Below are 18,912 nucleotides of genomic sequence, written 5' to 3' on the forward strand. Positions count from 1 at the left end.
TCTGGGGATTGAAGGACAAAAAAAAGCGAGTTTCTCTCTCTCTCTCTCTCTCTCTCTCTCTCTCTCTCTCTCTCTCTCTCTCTCCTTTTCCTGTCTGCTATGATGAGATAAGCAACCTTGCTTCAAAGACTTTCTGCCTGGTTGTTCAGTGTCACCCCAGATTCAAAGTGAAGGACCAAATGGCCATGAACTAGATTTCATGCCAAAATACATCTTTACTTCTTTAAGCTGATTGTCTAGGGTATTTTGTCACAGCAGCATAAATCTGATGAACACATTGGCCTATGCAACATGCATCTTTTCTTTTTCAGTAGACTAATACTTCCAGTGCTATTTCCTTGGCTAAATGCAGATGCTTAGGCATGGAGCCCATCATTATCGCTGGTCATTCATTAATTTACTATGCAGGTATTTATTGAGGCCTTGATGGGAAGAATCTGGTGAATAAAACAGTGTTTAGGTTTTTTTTTAAAATCACATTGTTTTTATTTTATGTGTATGAGTGTATTGCCTGCATATGTGTAGGTACACCTGTGTCATGCGATGCCCATGGAAGTCACAGGAAGAATTTCCCTGGAAATGGAGTTATGGACGGTTGTTAGCTGCCATGTGAGTACTGGGAATCAAACCCAGGTCTTCTGCAAGAGCAGCCAGTGCTCTTAACCAGTTGCTGTGCCATCTCTCCAGCCCCTCAGTTTTCAGTTTTGCAGCTACTCTCGGCCCAAGCCAATTCTCTCTTTGATGTCTGTCTATGGCAGGTACTAAGTTCTATAAATCCATTATTCATTTCTTCCTTTTCCAAAATTTCTTGCTGTGAAAACTATCAACTTGTTCCTCATTACACCAATTTATCACATCAGGATAAATGTATCACATCAGGATAAATGTGACAGCCTCCAAGCTGATCCATGCCTGTAACCTCCACCCACTCCACTCTCACCACCCAGTCTCTCCAGGTATCACTACGTTTGCCTTTAAGCACTGCTATCACTCCCAGCAGGGCAGACATTTGTCAGCGAGGCTCCTGGTCCCCTGAAGAATCACAATCAAATTCAGGCACTGAGGAGACTGGAAGAGAAGTGATGTGAATTCCTACTCTGACACTTAAATGTTCAGCACCTGCCCCCCGGAAAGTCACTTACTTTGTATAAATATGTTTTCTCCAGAAAGACTATTGGGGCTAAAGTTATAATTCATTCATAGCTGTTATGAAGGGCGTTTGTACACACTGTTTCTCTGACTGTAACCACCATCTAGTCCAGGACTTCTTAGATTATTTTCTGCCTCAAACCCTTTTGCTCAAGAAATTTTTACATGACCTTGGGTATATAGTATTCAAATAAAATACATACCTACGTTAAATCATAAATAAGCTTGTTTTTAAATTATTCTTTTGAATACATACAATGTTACCATTAAAACTAAAATCAAATTTGCATACTAACAAGATGTTTACATGAAGAATTAAACCTTGAATGAATATTTGACATTGCATCTTCAAATTTTTTAAGTTGATCAATATTTTGATATGATAATTGCCAATAATTAGAATGCCTCTTTGCATCAATTAATAAGAGAAAACACAGAAGTAGGTTTGGGGGCATTTCAGAATTCTGTCAAAGGACCTGAACATTGGCCTAGAAATACAATGCATATCACTGCTAAGAATACAGAAACATCATAAAGGTGAGATGGCTGACATCTGAAAGGGCCCATGGGCCCTGCTGTGGAAGCACGGCTCTGCCGTGCACAGCTTTAAGACAGCACTGCAGTTCGTTTGCCTAATGATGACGCTTTCAAAAGGAGGTGCTGGAAAGGGAAGTAAGTGAACGGTTCACTCACAAGTCAAAGAGCTTAACATCAATCTATATTAACAGCACGTGCCAGAATCTATACAGGTTAATAAATGCATGACTCGTGAACACACAGAGGAGGAAGAAGGCACATTACAAATGTTAATTTCACAGCCTTTTAAAAATTTATGTATCAATATAATTAAAGTTTTGGATAAAAGTCACTCAAGAAATTATAAAAGGAAGTTGGAAGAGGATAGAGTTGGTGAATTATTAACTTGTTTCTGGATTAAAATCAATCCTGGTTGGATAGTGTCTGTCCTTGGTCCTGACTCACTCTAGAATTCAGCACTCTTGAAGAGTCTACCTAGGAGAGCATCCGAATCTCTGGGCAGCATGGGAAGACAAGAGCTACCTGGGTTTGCCACTGAAGACAAGGATTCAGTAGGAGTTAGATGAAACCTGGATACTCATATTAAAGAGCTTACCCTCATCAATTTTGTAAATAAAATTAGGTTGGATTTAAAAAGCTGAATATATTAGATGATCGGGATAGTGATCTGACCAACCTAAATAAACTGAAATGAGGACTTCATACAGTAAACTGGCATCTTCAAAAATAAAGATAACTGACCAAAATTACTTCAGAGAATCTAATAGCAATCTGTGCAAATACACAAAGTGATCACGTGAGGTCAGGAGTCAGAAAACACGCAACAGAGGTTGGCTCACTTCACAGGGTCAGTAACCACCAAAGAACACACAAATCATGGAAAAGTAGCAGTGAGAGCTTTGAACAGCATACAAGACCACTGACGGCCAGAGTTATTCAAACAGGGCTCCCAGGGGTCCATGGGGAGTCTATCAGTCTGAGTCTGGGGCCCTGGTGGAAGAGAAGCAGAGCACCCAGCCCCCACCCCTAAAAGAAGCTGCCGCTCTGGTGGTTCTGAAATCGTTTGTTTTATATTTTCCTCCATGTATAGGTTCATCTGAGAAATTTACATTTCATAGATTAAAATTTAACATGGAGAAATAAAGCTATGGAGCTGCTGACGGGAATGTCAGCCTTACGATCTGCTGTCAGAAATACAACCAGGCTATGTTCTCAAAAAGATATTGAAAAAAGAAAGACATATTCAGCAATATTTTCACTAACTGGAGTACATCAATAACCCAGGGCAAAGAGGGCCTGTATTTATTATATTTTTTTCAAGAATATGTATGTGTGTGCATATGTATTATATGCATACAAATGAATAGACAGAGACAATTTTTAAAAAATATTTTATTTATTATTTTTATGTGTATGTGTGTATTGCCTGAATGTAGGTAAGTACATCCATGTCATTCAATGCCCATGAAGGACAGAAGAGGCTGTCGGATCCTCTGGAACTGGAGTTACAGACAGTTGTCAGCTGCCATGTGGGTACTGGAATTCAAAGCTGGGTCTTCTGCAAGAACAGCCAGTGTTCTTAACATCTGTCTAGCCCCAGAGACAATCTTTCATTAGATTTTCTATTCAGCTGAAAATCAGTGCCAATAGTTTGACCCTTGGTACAAGTTCACTGTGATAAAACAGTTAATATGGACATACCTCATAATCCCATGGTTTCACACAAAATCACAGTGAGCAAATGATTCGTGAGAAGGTTTTGATCTCTGTCTCCTGATCTTCTTTGTTGTAGCAATAGCTTTTCACTAATTTAAATGATACAGAACATTATCTGTACAATGCACAAATATTTGGATTTAGCAATTATATCAATAAACGATTTAGAAGACTGAATCATATTTCCTGCAAAAGAGGCAGACTCTTAAAGAGCTTTATTTCTAGCGCTCATTAACCTGTATATAATCTCTGGTTATGTGTTGAATTCAAATAGTAGCTAAATCTTTTCAAGACTTTCTTGAGGAAGGATTATTGTTCCCACTGTAGATTTCCCTTCCCCCCGCCTAAAATTCTCCTATTCTCCAGCAGAAGAGAAGAGGAACTTTGGCGAAAAGCCAAGTATACTGTGATGGTTAACACTCACTGTTAACTTGACAAGATCTAGAATCGTCATGGAGAAAGGCCTCTGGGCATGTGTGTGAGAGGGTTTCTGGATTAGGTTAACCGGGGTGAGAAGATCTGTCCTAACTGGGTGGTACTATTCCCTAGGCCGAGGTCCCAGAATGAGTAAAAATGGAGAAGTAGAGGTGAGCATGAACATTCATTCATCTTTGTTTCTTAACTGAGGACAGTGTGATCAGCTGCCCTAGGCTCCTGCCACGCCTTTTCGTTCCAGGATGGACTGTGTCCTCAAACTAAGAGGAAACTTTCCTTCTTTAGGTTGCTTTGCCAGATATTTTTGACAGTAACACCTAATGTAGTTAATATATATGGTAAAAAAACAAAGAAGAAAGGCCACTCTTGGAAGGGTGTGCACCTTTATGGACAAGGGATGCTACCCAGTAATCCAGTCATTGTCATTCATTAATCAAGGGATTCCTGTGTGTCATTTGCTCCTGTGAGAAAAACGAAGCAAATACAAGAGAGACACCCACCCACCTGTTTACCAGGCAGCTGCTTAGGCAGTAGGTAATAGGTGACCTTGTAGAGCACTTACTCTTATAATCCCCATGAAAGACAGGTTGTGTGACAGGTTAGAATTACGGCATCCACCTTCATTGAGAATCTACTCAGTGTCTCCACACTAATTTGCACATATCATCAAATTTAGTCCTTACAACATCCCCATTTAGAAAATTTCTTTAAAGGGTTGAGTCATAGAGTGATTAACAAACGTGCCCTAGGCTGGGAAGATGGTTCAGTGGGCAAAGTGCTTGCTAAGAAAGGTTGACAAACTAGGTTTGGATCCCCAGCACCCACATGAAAGAATGACGGTGGCATGTTTTTGTCACCCCAGTGCTAGGGGGACAGAAACAGAAAGAATTTGTCTCTGGCCAGTCAATGTAGCTCAAATGCTGAGCCCCAACTTACCAAGACAGACTCTGTCTTTTAAAAAGGTGGAGCTTGATAGAGGAAGACACCCCACGCCAACCATGGGCTTCCTCATGCACTGGCATGCGCATCTACACACACAAGTGAACACACATGTACAAGTTCACACACAAAATAATAAATAATAAATAAATAGAAAGGGAGTTAATAAATACATAACAAAAAGATGTGTCCCAAGAGCCAGATCCTAAGTATGAAGAGTGGAAATTAAGTAAGCTGCTCCATGCCAGGCAATGGTCACAGCCTTGGCCCTTTAAGTTCTTCATGAACGCTTGCTGGTAGACTAGATCTCAGTTTCTTAAACTGTGGGTTGATAACTCATAACTGAAAGTGGGAATTGTGAAAAGTTTGGAAATAGTAAGAGATTTCTGAACATGTAATGTCTACAATTAATTCAAAATCAAATACATAAATGAATCCAAGGTGCCTCTGACAGTGTCTACCTGAGCTGTGTTGTGCCGTCACTGCATCCTGGGTTCTCAACATACAGTGTGTGCACTTCACGTGCCTGTGCCCTCACGTCCCATAACACCAACAAATGCTGCCTGAGATCTTTTGACTCAGACTCCAGAGATTACATGTTATAAACTGCTGTGTTTCTCATGTATGCACAAACTTTTCTTCCCTTATAGAAACATGATGGTATAATTGTAGCAAACAAAGAATATTTAACATTTTCCTATGATCATTCTTCAGCATTGAAGTGTCAAATTAGATTGGAATGTACTGTTAGAATGTTTGATTTTGAAAATTACTATTTGAATTGCTGACTTGCGTTTTTCATTAAAAACTGTTAATAAATGTTGATAGACTCTCAAATAATTGACAGAATAAATGGGGGAAAGAATAGTGTATGCAGTGCGTGGAAGTGTCTGTGAGGATACATCCAGTGTTATTGCTTGTGTCGGTATCCTTTCAAATCAATGGCCCTGCATCTTCAGATAGTGATCATGACAATATAAAGAAGTAATTTGGTGCCAGGGATAAATCTCTCTTTATACTTCATATTCCTCTTTATTATCATGCACAACTCCCTCAACTGATGAAGTCAATGACTTCATGCAGAAAGTGATAAAAAAAAAAAAAAGCGTGTGGGTGCAAGGAAATAGGATTAGCTGAGCTTTAGAGCAGGCTCACTGGTGCCAGCTAATCTAGACTTTGCACAAAGTCAGAGACTTCACTCAGGACTGGGTTCTCAGTATCTACAGTGTTTGAATGAATAACTAAACAAATGGTCACAGGACAATAGAGCATCTCACCTCAGTCAATCAATTCAATGGCCCCAGTAATTACGTACCATTCTATGCCTTATCAATGAGACTCAGAGATAGAGAGTAACTTGCATAAGATCACAGAAAACGTCACACTCAGAGCAACAAACTACATCACGTATTCCACCCACCACATCCGAATACACTTCATCTGTCTCTCCAAGGGAGCAAGAGAACTGAGCGTTTCTCAGCTCCACCACCCACCAGCTGCAGACTCTAAGACAGTCCTAGACACTCTCAGAAACCTAGTCTTCTTCTTCAAATGAAAGAAATACAAATTACCAGCCTTGCTTATCTTGAGTTTGCTTTTGCATTCAAAGGGGAAGTGAGGGACCTGTGGTACAGCCAAGTAGCAGTTCCCGTTGCCTCTCAAACTGCCCCTACGAAAAATCGTTAAATATCTAAACACTTGAAGGCCTGATATTTGCTACTGAAACATGAATGTGGAAAGTTAAGCTTTAAAAATTGCCACATTATATAACAATAAGACAAGTGGTAATTACAAGGACTGATGCTTCCAATAATTAAGTACTCGAGAACATTGCTCAGAATGGTATGAAAAAATAAAAACTGTATTGGAAGACTAGTTGCATAAGAGTGCCATAGGAATTTTATGTTATACTTGTTATTGTTTAGCCTCCCTGTTCAGGGAAGTGTTTAATTCTATACTGCTGCTGGTACTTTCTTTCCTGGGAATCATTCGCATAATGGTTTTTATTCTCTTCCAAAAAATTGCCTTATTATTTGTTTAATAAGAAGCCGAAGGTGTGCAGAGCCATTTTAGAATCCAGAGACAGAAAGGAATAGATTTTAGAAAACGGAATGATTTTATTGGCATCTGTGGTCAGAGGCTGAGAAATCTCTGTTCACTATTTAGGTCTCTGCATAAAAGTCACCTCCTCCCTGAAGCCCTCCTTGATTCCTCACTTCTCTTAGCAAGGCTTGCTTAGGCCCTCCCCTCAGCACTCATCACTTGGTTCCTGCAGCATAGGTCACTATTGTGATTACAGGGTAATTTTTGTCAGAGTATTCATCTCACCAGATTGCAAGGTCCTTGAAGCTAAAGATAAAACTATTGGCTCACTTGATTTTCCCATGGTATAGTGTCAGATTTGGTAATAAGTTCCTAATTTGTTTCAAAGAATAGCCCACACATACAGCTAGAATCAAATAAGAACTGTACTATTTACCGTAAGACACATGCTTCCTAACATAGTGATGTCCACTTAGTGATTGCTTGGCTAATGTGAACAAAAGGACATCGCCATCCTGCTTGTGTCAAGATGGGCTTAGAGATGCTGCAGAGCAAGGAGTTGCCAAGCCAGATTAGCTCTGCGATATGTGTGTTATGTGTAAGGATGTTCTTCACACCCTTGGGGACATGGTCTAACTGTAGCTGCACCTCCTGAACCATCTGGTTGTGCTGGCATGGGGAAGATGGAGGAAGATCACGAAGTGCTCTGTCTGAAGGGCCAGGCGTCACTGTCACTCACCGGATAAGAAGGCAGGAGAGACCACTTCTTGCGTGCAATTAAAGAGTTACATGCGGGCAAGCACTAGTAACATCCAATCTTCTCCAAAGCAATTGCTAAGCTTGCACGGCTGAACTTGCGGCAAAGGCGGCCTCCAGCACAGGACTCACGTCAACTCAATCAGACAAGGACCCAGAGTGGGTCAAGGGAAATGGGTGTCAGGTTGGCCATAGTTTGCAAACTATTGGAGACTGATTACTACTGGGTAAGGGAGAATAGGCCTAAATTACAATCTCTAGATAGACTGACGAGACTCCAGTGGGTGAATTTGCACTGAAGGACATCTGGGTGCAAATGTGTGACTGGATGGGACTTAACATGTATAGCAGAGTGAGGTCTAGTAGAGGAGAGGAAGGCATGCATAGGGGAGGGGACTAAATTTGATTAAGAGCTGTTGTATGAAATGTATAAAAACTCAATAATTTAAAACAATCTAATAATATCACTTGGTTTCTTCCATTGCCATATAAGGCTACCAACTTACTATTTTTCAAAAGAATACAATGTCTGGAGGTGGTAGCTGCAGTTTCGGGCAAAGTGATACCCCAAAGCTATGGCTCCATCTCTGTGTCCTAAATGGTAGGATTGCTATGGCATTGCATGTTGACCTCATCTGCGTGCCCTGAATGACAGGATTCGTGCAGCATCTCATATCACTTCACATCGACCTGTGTGGCACTCGTGTGACTAAAACACCTACTGCTTTGATTGGCATCGTTTCTCTTCCTCCTGGTAGGGTCCCTCAAGCTTCCTTCAGAAAATCACAATGCCTTCATTTCCCACAGCTTTCAAGTGTAACCTTGTTCCTTGGTCAAGGGACAGACATCCAATACCAATATGTAAGCGACTGAGACTTTGGGGGCTATGAAAATCTCTGAAATGGAATCAAACATTGGGACTGTATAGCTTAGTGGTGGCCCTCTAACATGTTCATCAACTTATTCCAGGATTTACTGACTGTTTATTATGTGGTTAGAAGGCATCTGGTATTTCAGCAGTGTTCCAAAAACGCATGTCCATGCAGACATACCACGCATGATCCTTGGCAGCAGTAAGTGTTGCGGACAAAAATGGAAGAGGACAGAATCTACAATGGGAAGAGGTAGATAGAAAATACATGATCTAAGCAGCCACAGGAATACCAAGTGGATGGTTCTAGTCCAAGGGAGACCAGAAGTACCAAGATTCTAGGAAATGGATATGCTTTTTGCAGTGACACCGAGGGGGTTAATACACCGCACATAGAGTAGAATGCTACTCTGTGAGTTTGGAGACATAGTCAGGGTCTTGACAATGTTCAGGGCTCAGAGCAAAAAAAAATTTTTTTTCTTCTTGAAACAGGGTCTCCCTGTAGCCATAGCTGGCCTGGAACTCACTATGTAGACCAAACCAGCCTTGATCTCACAGAGGTCTGCCTGCATCTGCTTCCTGAGTGGTGGGATTAAAGGTATACACCACCACTCCTGGCCCTAGATTTCATTCTTAATATGACAGAAAGTCATTAGAAGTTTCAAGGAGAATAGACATTTTTTTACTGTGCTTCTTAAAAACACAATTTTTCTGCTTGCCACATGCATTGCGTTAAGGGTGAGAACAGAAATTGGGAGAAAAATGGCCATTGCGAAGGCTCAGTTAGGACAGGAAGGCAGCTTTACCCTTGGGCCACAGCGGAGGTAGGGAGGAGAGTCAGGACTCGGGCTGACGTGATAATAGAAAGAGTTTACTGATGAACTAGCCGTGGGTATGAGGAAAAGGCAGGGAACATGCCGACAAGATTCTGATTGAGAGTAGGAGGAGAGTCAGGACTCGGGCTGATAATAGAAAGAGTTTACTGATGAACTAGCTGTGGGTATGAGGAAAAGGCAGGGAACATGCCGACAAGATTCTGATTGAGAGTAACTGAGAGTGAGGGACATGTTTATAAAACTGGTTTGTAGGGATACTGAGGGATTTTACGTTGTTAATATCAGTTGGGAAATGCCTACTGTCTGTTCACATAGACAGGCCACATGCATTCACACACGAGTCAGGATTTTCAGAAGAGAAATAGAGGCTGTGGTGAATATCTGTGGTGGACATTTGAATGATCACAGAAATGGTGACTAGTGGCCACTTCAGGTCATTGGGGCTGCTTGTCTGACTCAGTCTGCTTCTTCACGTTATTGCTGAATCCATACACTCAGAGGCTCATCGTGGCTCTGTCTTATACTCCTTACATTGACTAAAAGTAAGCTCTTATTACATGTCACCAGAAGCATGCTGACGAGTCCCATCTGACAATGATAGAGGTTGAGGTTCAGAAATTTGATGAAAATCACAAAGGTAAGAAATGACAGTGCTGAAACCCAAAGCCGGGTCTGTGTGTAAGATACCTCCAACCCATTAAAGGTCTGCAGTCTGAATTACCTCCTCAGCAAGTCAGCTTCAAAAGCCTGTAGCTGCGGGGTGCTATTCAGAGTGACCGTTCACGGCAAGGAAAGGCTGGAGAGGGGCACGGACTTCAAAGAGAAAAGGGCATCTTGGTGGGAGAGCCAGCAGCTGCCAACCTGAACTTTGGGAGGCATCACAGCAGTACGTTTTCTTTTCTGTTTTGATAGAGCACTCTCCATGCAACTTTCATTGCAATGTGCAAACAGCTCTGCTCTTGGTTGCTGTCTTCTGACAGCAGAGTGGTTGGTTGGCGAGAAGGGAGAAAATGTTATTTTTTACATTTTTATTTATTTACTTTCATGGCGGCGGGGGGGAGCACATGTGTGCCTATGTGTGTGGAGGCCAGGGATCAACCTCAAGTGTCATTTTCCAGTTTTAATCAGACAGAGTCTGTCGCTGGGACCTGGGCTTGCTGATTTGGCTAGGCTGGATGCCCAGGGAGCCCCAGGGATCCGCCTGTCTCTATACCCCCAGTCCTGGGATTACAGATGCATGCCATGGCAGAGGCTGACTCTGCATACTCCAGGGCATGTGACGTGAACACTCTTCCGCCCTCAACTTTGTGTTGTCAGAAAAGATGGTTATCTACCTTAAGTAAAACTTTATCTTTTCTCATAAGCTGGCAATTAATCACGAGTCCTTCCCTGTAGTACAAAAGCTAAGTCACAAGATGAATACTGGTGCCAGGCTGTCAATAAATAGAGTCATAACTGAAGCTTGGGAAAGCGTTCAGTACTGTAACCCTCCCCTTAGATGCTCATAATGCAGATTCCTAGGCCCCAAGTGGAGAGACTGACTCTGAATCTCAAGGGTGAGGCCCAAAAACCTGAAATTTTAGAGATCCTTGTGATTTGTGTATACACTCAACAGTTAAATCACTCAATTTGGCTCTTAAATGTTTCCTGCACCCACATCCTGAGCTTGAGCTCTACAAATTAAAAGCCATCAAGTAAAGAACAGGATTCTAAGGACTTTGAAGATGAGTTGAAAGGGGCCATGCTTTTTTAAAAAAAATTATTTATTTACTTTTTAATGCGTATGCATGTATTGCCTACATGTAGGTAAGTGCACCCATGTCGTGCAATGCCCTCAGAGGACAGAAGAGGTTATTGGATTCCCTGGAACTGGAGTTACAGACAGTTGTTAGCTGCCATGTGGGTGCTGGGATTTGAACCCGGGTCTTTTGCAAGAACATTCAGTGTTCTTAACCACTGAGCCATCTCTCCAGTCCTAGGGGCTATGCTTTTTAAACATAATATTTTTATTAATTCTTTGAGAATTTCATACAAGGAATTTTGATCATATTCACCCTGCATCCCTCCCAGATCCATCCCCACCTCTCCACCAGCTCCACAACTTCATCACCTCTTTTAAAAAAAACCCAATGAGTCTAGTTTGTGCTGACGTACACTCCTAGGATAGGCTGTGAAAGAAGCATGGTCAGAATACCAAGAGCTACACCCTTAAAAAAAAAACAGTTTCTGCTTCCCTCAGAAGCTATCAACTGTCAATACCGCCTCAGTTAGAGGTGGGGGCTCATGAGCCTTGTGCTGGTTAGTTCTTGTCAACTTAACACAAACTAGAGTCACCAAGGAAGAATCTCAACTGAAGAATTTTCCAAATCACATTGGCCTGTGGCCATGTCTGTGAAACATTTTCATAAAATTGCTAGTTCATTTGGGAGGACCCATCCCACTGTGGGTGGTGCTATCCCTAGGCAAATGGGCCTAGACTTTATAAAAAAGGTAGCCAAGCAAGCCAAAGAAAGAAAGCCAGTAACCGGTGTTCCTCCATGGCATCTGCTTCAGTTCCTACCTCCAAGCTCCTACCTTAAGTTTTTGCCTTGACTTCCCTTGATGATGGATTATGACCAATAAGGTAAAGTAACATTTTCCTCCTCAAGATGGTTTTGGTCAGTATTTTATCATAGTCAATGAAAAGGTAACTAGAATGAGCCCCTCCCCTCTCCAGGTCAGAATGTTGACTGGCTTGATCTTGCACAGGTCTTCTGAGGGCAAGCACAGCTACCATGAGTTCATGAGTGCAGTGTCCTGTCATGTCCAGAGGACAGTGTTTAGACGCAGATTTCCCTGAACTCTAGTTCTTATGATCTTTCCACCTCCTCTTCTGTACTGGTCCTTGAGCCTTAGAGGAAGAGGTATAGGTGTCCCCTTTGTGGCTGAATACTCTACTGACACATATTCTCTGTGCTTTGATCAACTGAGAATTTCTGCATGAATCACCATCCCCTGCAAAACGGAACATCTCTGATGATGCGTGTAGAGACATAAATTTAGAGGGCAGTTTAATACTATGTCCATTTAGCAGGTAACAGTAGAACATTCAAGCCTGTGGCCTGTGAGCTCTCCAACTATAGGTTCTTGGCCAGATTTATAGTACTGGATATGAGTTTCCTCCTATGAAGTGGGCCTTCAATGCAGCCAGAAAGCTGTTGGTTACCCCCATAACATTCGTGCCACTACTGTATCCATAGGCATATCTTGCCATGCTTGTCATTACTGAAGTTCATGGAATTCACAGTTGGGTAAGATTGATGATGACACTCTGTCCAGTAGTCTGCATAGCGCCTTCAAGTGACTATGGAAGCTAGCCAATGGGAAGGAAACTTCCTGGTCAATACTATCTTGATTTCTCCATATCCTGTGGCCAGTGTGTGGTGTCTTCAGCAAAAGGATCTCACCATCAAGTTCTGGTGGGTGAACATGAATGATGACCATAACTTGTATTGTTTGGGACTTTTCTAGGACTTCTTTAACAAACAACTCAAGGGAGGTATCCTACATCTGGCAACGTACTTTTTATTTGGCAACCTATGGCTTCCAGGAGGGCCCTTATCCCCTGTATAGGGTAAGCACAATTAAATTATTTATGAAGGGGTTGGAGAGGTGGCTCAGTGGTTAAAAGCACTGACAGCTCTTGCTGAAGATCCAGGTTCAAATCCCAGAACCCACATGGTGGCTAACAACCATCCACAGGAACTGTACAACTGTACAACTGTATAATGCACGTAACATACATGCAAGCATAACACTCATACATATTAAGAAATAAAAATAACTAAATAAGAGTTCTTAAACTCTTTATGAAGCTCATAAAATAGGTTTCCTTGTGGCATATCCAAACATCCTTACTGCTGGTTAACCCTTCCCTACCTCTCCTTTGCCCTACAGTCCCATTCTTCCCACTATTTAAAGCTCCTTTCCCATTATTCCCTTTTCCTCTTTACATCACCTATTTTCTACCATCTCTCTCCCTTAAGATCTTTTTCCCCCATCCATCAATGGTCCTTTCTAGTTTCCTGGATTCTACAGATATTCCAAATTAAATACATGAATCTGAAAGTTTGATGCTAAGATCCACATATGAGTAAGAACATACAACTTTTGTCTTTCTAGGGTTGGGTTCTCCACCTCAGAATGATTATTTTCAGTTCATTTACCTGCAAGTTTCATTATTTCTTTTTTTTCCTTTATACATAATAAATTTCCATTATATAAAAGTACCACATTTTCACTATTCATTCATCAGCTGATGGACACCTAGGCCATTTTGATGCCTGAGTTATTATGAATAGAGGATCTATGAACATGGGTTACCATGTGTCTCTGTAATAGGAAACAGAATCCTTTGGCTACATGCTCAAGAATGGTACATGGTATAGCTGGGTCATATGGTAGGTCTATTTCTAGATTTCTGAAGAACAGCCACACTGGTTTCCATAGTGGCTGCACCAATTTGGACTCCCAACAACAGTGCATGGGTGTTCCCTCTTCCCCACATCCTCACCAGCACATCTCATCTTTTGATTTCTTAATTTTATCCATTCTGACTGGGGAAAGATAAAAATCTCAATTTTAACTTGCATTTCCCTGGTGGCAAAGGATAGTGAACATTTTAAAAAATATAACTTAGCCATTTGTATTTCTTCTGAGACTGCTCTGTTCAGTTCAATAGCCTACTTTTTAACTGGATTATTTTCTTGATGTTTATTTTTTTCAATTCTCTGTATATTCTAGACATTAATCCTCTGACAGATATATAGCTGGCAAAGATTTTTATCCCATTCTGTGGGCTGACACTTCAGTCAATTAACAGTTTCATTTGCAGTACAGAAAGAAACTTCTTATTTTTCAATATTGTATTTTGTTTTAAGTATGCATATATGCATAGATCTGTATATAGATTTGTGCACATGGGTGTTGTGCTGGAGTTACAGGCTTGCTGTGAGCCGCCTGATGTGGGTGCTGGAATTGAATTCAAATCCTCTGGAAGAGCATCTCAGACCCAGAACCTCTAAGCCATCTCTCCAAACCCAACAGAAGTGTTTAATTTCATGAACTCTCACTTACTTATTCTTTGTCTTATTTCCTGGGGCACCATAACCTACATCTGGATGTGTACTCCCTACTCTTCAAGAAGTTCCAGAGTTTCAGATCTAACATTAAGATCTTTGATTTATTTTGAATTGATTTGTATGCAGGATGAAAGAGATGGAGCAAGTTTCATTCTTCTACATGTAGATATCCAGTTTGCCAAATCATTCATAAAAGATACTATCTTTTCTCCAGTGTGCAATTTTAGCATTTTAGACAAAATTCAGATGGCTGTGGGTGGGTGAACTTATAACTGGGTCCTCAGTTCTATTCCATTGATCAATGTGCCTGTTTTTGCACCAGTACCATGCTGTTTTATTCACTATAGCTCTGTAGTATAACTTGAACTCTGGGGATAGTGATTCTTTCTGCAGTTTAAAAAATTAATTTATTTTTAGCATTTTTATTGAACCTAGAATTTTATACAATGTGTTTTGGTCATATTCAGATCCCATCTCCCTTCATGTCCTCTATTAAAGAGTCAAATCTGTGCCTCCTAAATGCTCTTGGGTGTGGAGCTGTTCCTGGGAGTCTGGTCAACCTACCAGGCATCACACCAAGAAGGAAAACTGACTCTCCTTTTCCCAACATCTGTCAATTACTAGTAGATCCTCAGCTAGGGTTGGGGCTTCCTGCCCACCTCCCCCATCCATGCTGAGTCCCTGTCTAACTTGGGTTTGCACATACCATAATAAGTGTTATGGGTTCATACGTGAAACTACTCTATGGTGTCCACACAACACTGCTTCCTTGTATTCATCTACCACCTCCAGCTCTTACAGTCTCTTCTCTCACTCTTCCCAATGATCCCTGAGTAGGTTTTTTGTTTTGATTTGTTTTGTTTTGTTTTTTTACTGTTTTAGGATTGTGTGGGATATTCTGTGTCTTTTGTGTTTCCATATGAAATTTAAGGTTACTTTTCAACTTTGTGAAGAATTATATTGGCGTTTTTTATGTGGATTGTGTTTAATCTGTAGATTGCTTTTGTTAGGATAGAAATTTTCATAGTATTAACCGTATCAATCCATAAGCATAAGATGTATTTCTCCCTTCTGGAATCCTCTTCAGTTTCTTTTTTAAGTCTTAAAGTTTTCACTGTACAAGTCTTTCACTTCTTTAGTTAGATTTATTCCAAGATGCTTTCTTGGTATGTCTGTCATTTGTATAAAGGAAGGCTACTGATTTTTATGTGTTAATTTTGTAGTCTGCTACTTTGCTGAATGTGTTATTGGCTGTAGTTTTCTGGGGGGAGACTTTGTAGTCTTTTATATACAGAAGCTTATCATCTGCAGGTGAGGACACCTTGATTTCTTCCTTTCCTTTTCGCCTTCCCTTTATCTCCTTCACCTGTCCTATTGCTCTAGCTAAGACTTCAAGCACTGTATTAAACGGGAGAGGAGAGAGTGGGCATCCTTGTCTTGTTCCTGGTTTTAATGGAAATGCTTCAAGTTTTTCTCCATTTAGCCTGAGCTTGCTGTGAACTTGCTATGTTTCGTCTTTATTATGGTGAGATATGTCCCCTATGTCCATGACTTTTTTTTGCATATGTCATAAAATTGTAATTTTTAAAATTATTTATTTAATAATCACACAATCGGGAGAAGAATTTCATTACAACAGCATTGACATATTCAATAACAATTTCCAGAGCTAAGATGTATCTCCTTCAAAATTGCCTGTAAATTTTTAGGTTTATAGTTGAATTAATAAAGTTATACAATATTGTACTCAGTATAAATCTGATAAGACATAAAATTAAATGAGGTTTTAAACATTAAAAAAGATCTCCATTTCACTATTAAAATACACAGTTTCATAAGAAAAATTCATTTTCAATACAATTGACACTAAGATGCACATGCATTTCTAATCTCTATATATGTGACTATTACTAGTCACAGTCGGTTACTTTCTGAGCTCCTTGGCATCTGAGCATGGATATAAAGTCATCAGGTAGATTTCAGTGGTAATGTTTTTCACATCTACCAATTATTAAGGAGCAAATTTTTATGCTTTGAAGAATTATTTTTTTAATTTTTAAAAAATTTATTTATTTATTTTTAGGCCCATTTCCCAGATAGCACCCTCCCATAGCCTCCCTCCCCCAACCAGAGTCCTTATACTCTGATATCCCTGCTACTGTCTACTGTGTTGTCGGCACCCCCAGCCATTCCCCTCTACTTGCCCTTCTGGTGAATCTAGTCAGCCTATCTAGAGGTCTTTGTTTTAGGAGAGTCAGCTGTTCCTCATCTAGCGGTAATCAGTTGTCAATATTCCTTTGGATAAGATTGGGGTCTGCTGTTCATTTTCCCAGTTCTATGCTGGGTTACTATCTGGGAATCCCTTTGGCCACCCTGGCCAACAACTCAAAAGAAGGTATCGCTTGTCTGGCATTGTTGCTTGTTATGTAGCCTTTAGCTGTGCATATGGACTCTTAAGAAATTATATTGGGCCCTTTAATCTTTGGTTATACTTTCCTTCTATCATCAATGATGTTGGATTCTGTCAAAGGCCTTTTTTGCATCAAATGCAATGATGTGATTTCTGACCTTGACTCCATTTACATGGTGAATTAAGTTTATTGATGTATGTATATTGAACCATCTCTGCATCCTGGAATAAGGCTAATTTGATAAGGGTGAATGATCCTTTGGGTTTGTTTTTGAATGTGGTTTGCAAGTATTTTATTGATTATTTTGCATTCATGACTGTTAAGGAGATTGGTCTATAATTCTCTTCTTTGTGCTGGAGCTTTATCTGGTTTTGGTATCAGTAATTATACTGGCATCATTAAAGACTTTGCAAGTGTTCCTTCCTTTTCTATTTTATGGAATGATTTGAGTAGTATTTGTTCTTTGAAGACTTGAAGATTCTGTGCTGAGTCCAACAGGCTCTGGGCTTCTATTAGTTGGGAGAGTTTTGATTGCTGTTTCTATCTTATTAGTCACTATAGATGTGTTTAAATCACTTACTTTGCTTTGATTTAATTTCTGTAAGTCATATGCATCTAGAAATTCTTGAATTTCATTTATATTTTCAAATTTAGGGGAATATATAGTTTTTAAAGTTATTTATTTAATAACCACATGATTAGAAGAAGCATTTCATTACAGCTTTAATATATTCAATAACAATTTCCAAAGCAAAAATGCTCTTTGCTCTTTCAAAATTGGCTGTAAATTTTTAGGTTCACAGTTGAATTAACATAGTTATACAATACAGAACTCAGTATAAACCCTATAAGACATAAAACTGAATGAGGTTTTAACCTATTAAAAAGACCTCCATTTCATTTTAGAATACAGTTTCATACATAAAAACTCACTTCTAATGCTACTAACACTTAGATGTTTGCACATGCATCTCTAATCTCTATGTATCTATTACTAGTCACAGTCAGTTGTACTTGGATCCTTGGCACCTGAGTATGGATATAAAGTCATCAGGTAGATTTCAGTGGTAATGTTTTTCACCTCTACTAATTAACATGAAGCAAATTTTTACACTTCTTCTTCAAATATTTCTTTTTATTTGTTAATTTTTGTGTATTTCATACAGAACATCCCAAACAATCCTACTCATTTACATACCCACATCCCAAATGGCACCCTCCCATACCCCCCGCCCCGAAGCCACACACTCTGTCATCCCTGCTACCGTCCACTGTGCTGTTAACACTCCCAGCCATTCCCCAGTGCTTGTCCATCAGCTGACTCCAGTCGGCCCATCTAGACTTCCCGTTTTAGGAAGATCAGCTTGCCCTAATCTAGCCTCAGTCAGTTGCCAACATTCCCTTATATAAGACTGGGGTCTGCTGTTCAGAGTCTCTTTGGCCATGCTAGCCACCAGCTCAAAGGAAGATATCTCCTGTCTGGCATTGTTTCTTGTTATGTAGCCTTTAGCTATACACATGGATTCTTAAAGAATTATATTAACTCCTTTAATCTTTGGTTATACTTTCCTTTTGGGTGTTTAAGACCATACAGTTCACCCAGATAAACCAATTTATTTTTTAAATTTTTAAATAACTACATGATTAGAAGCATTTAACTACAACTTTAACATATTCAGTAACACACTCCAGAGCAAGAGTACATCTCTTTCACAAGTGGCTGCAAGTTTCTAGGTTCACAGTTGAATTAATGCAGTTATATGATATTGAACTCAGTATAAGCCCTGTAAGACATAAAATTGAATGAGCTTTTAACCTTTAAATAAGATCTCCATTTCATTTCAGTATATATTGTTCCTTGCAGAAACACTCATTGTTTTCACTACTAACACTGAGATGTTGGTGCATGCCTCTCTAATCTGTATGTAAGTGATTATTACTAGTCATAATCGGTTGCACTTGGATATTTGGCACCTGTGTATGTCTATAAAGTCATCGAGTAGATTTCAGTGGTAATGTTTATCACCTCTACTCATTAACATGACGTAAATTTTCCATGCTTCCTCCTCAAATATAATACATTTTTAAAAATTTGTTGA

At 40.0% G+C, this 18,912-nt stretch overlaps 1 protein-coding gene across 1 annotated transcript in view; it reads right to left on the bottom strand.

Annotated features, from left to right (window-relative positions):
* Synpr (synaptoporin) overlaps positions 1–18,912 on the bottom strand; it is a 371,499-nt gene that overhangs the window by 263,364 nt on the left and 89,223 nt on the right. The window lies entirely within an intron of this gene.

The sequence above is a fragment of the Nannospalax galili genome, unplaced genomic scaffold (genome assembly GCF_000622305.1).
Source record: "Nannospalax galili isolate Female #2095 unplaced genomic scaffold, S.galili_v1.0 scaffold91, whole genome shotgun sequence".
Lineage (NCBI taxonomy): Eukaryota > Metazoa > Chordata > Mammalia > Rodentia > Spalacidae > Nannospalax > Nannospalax galili.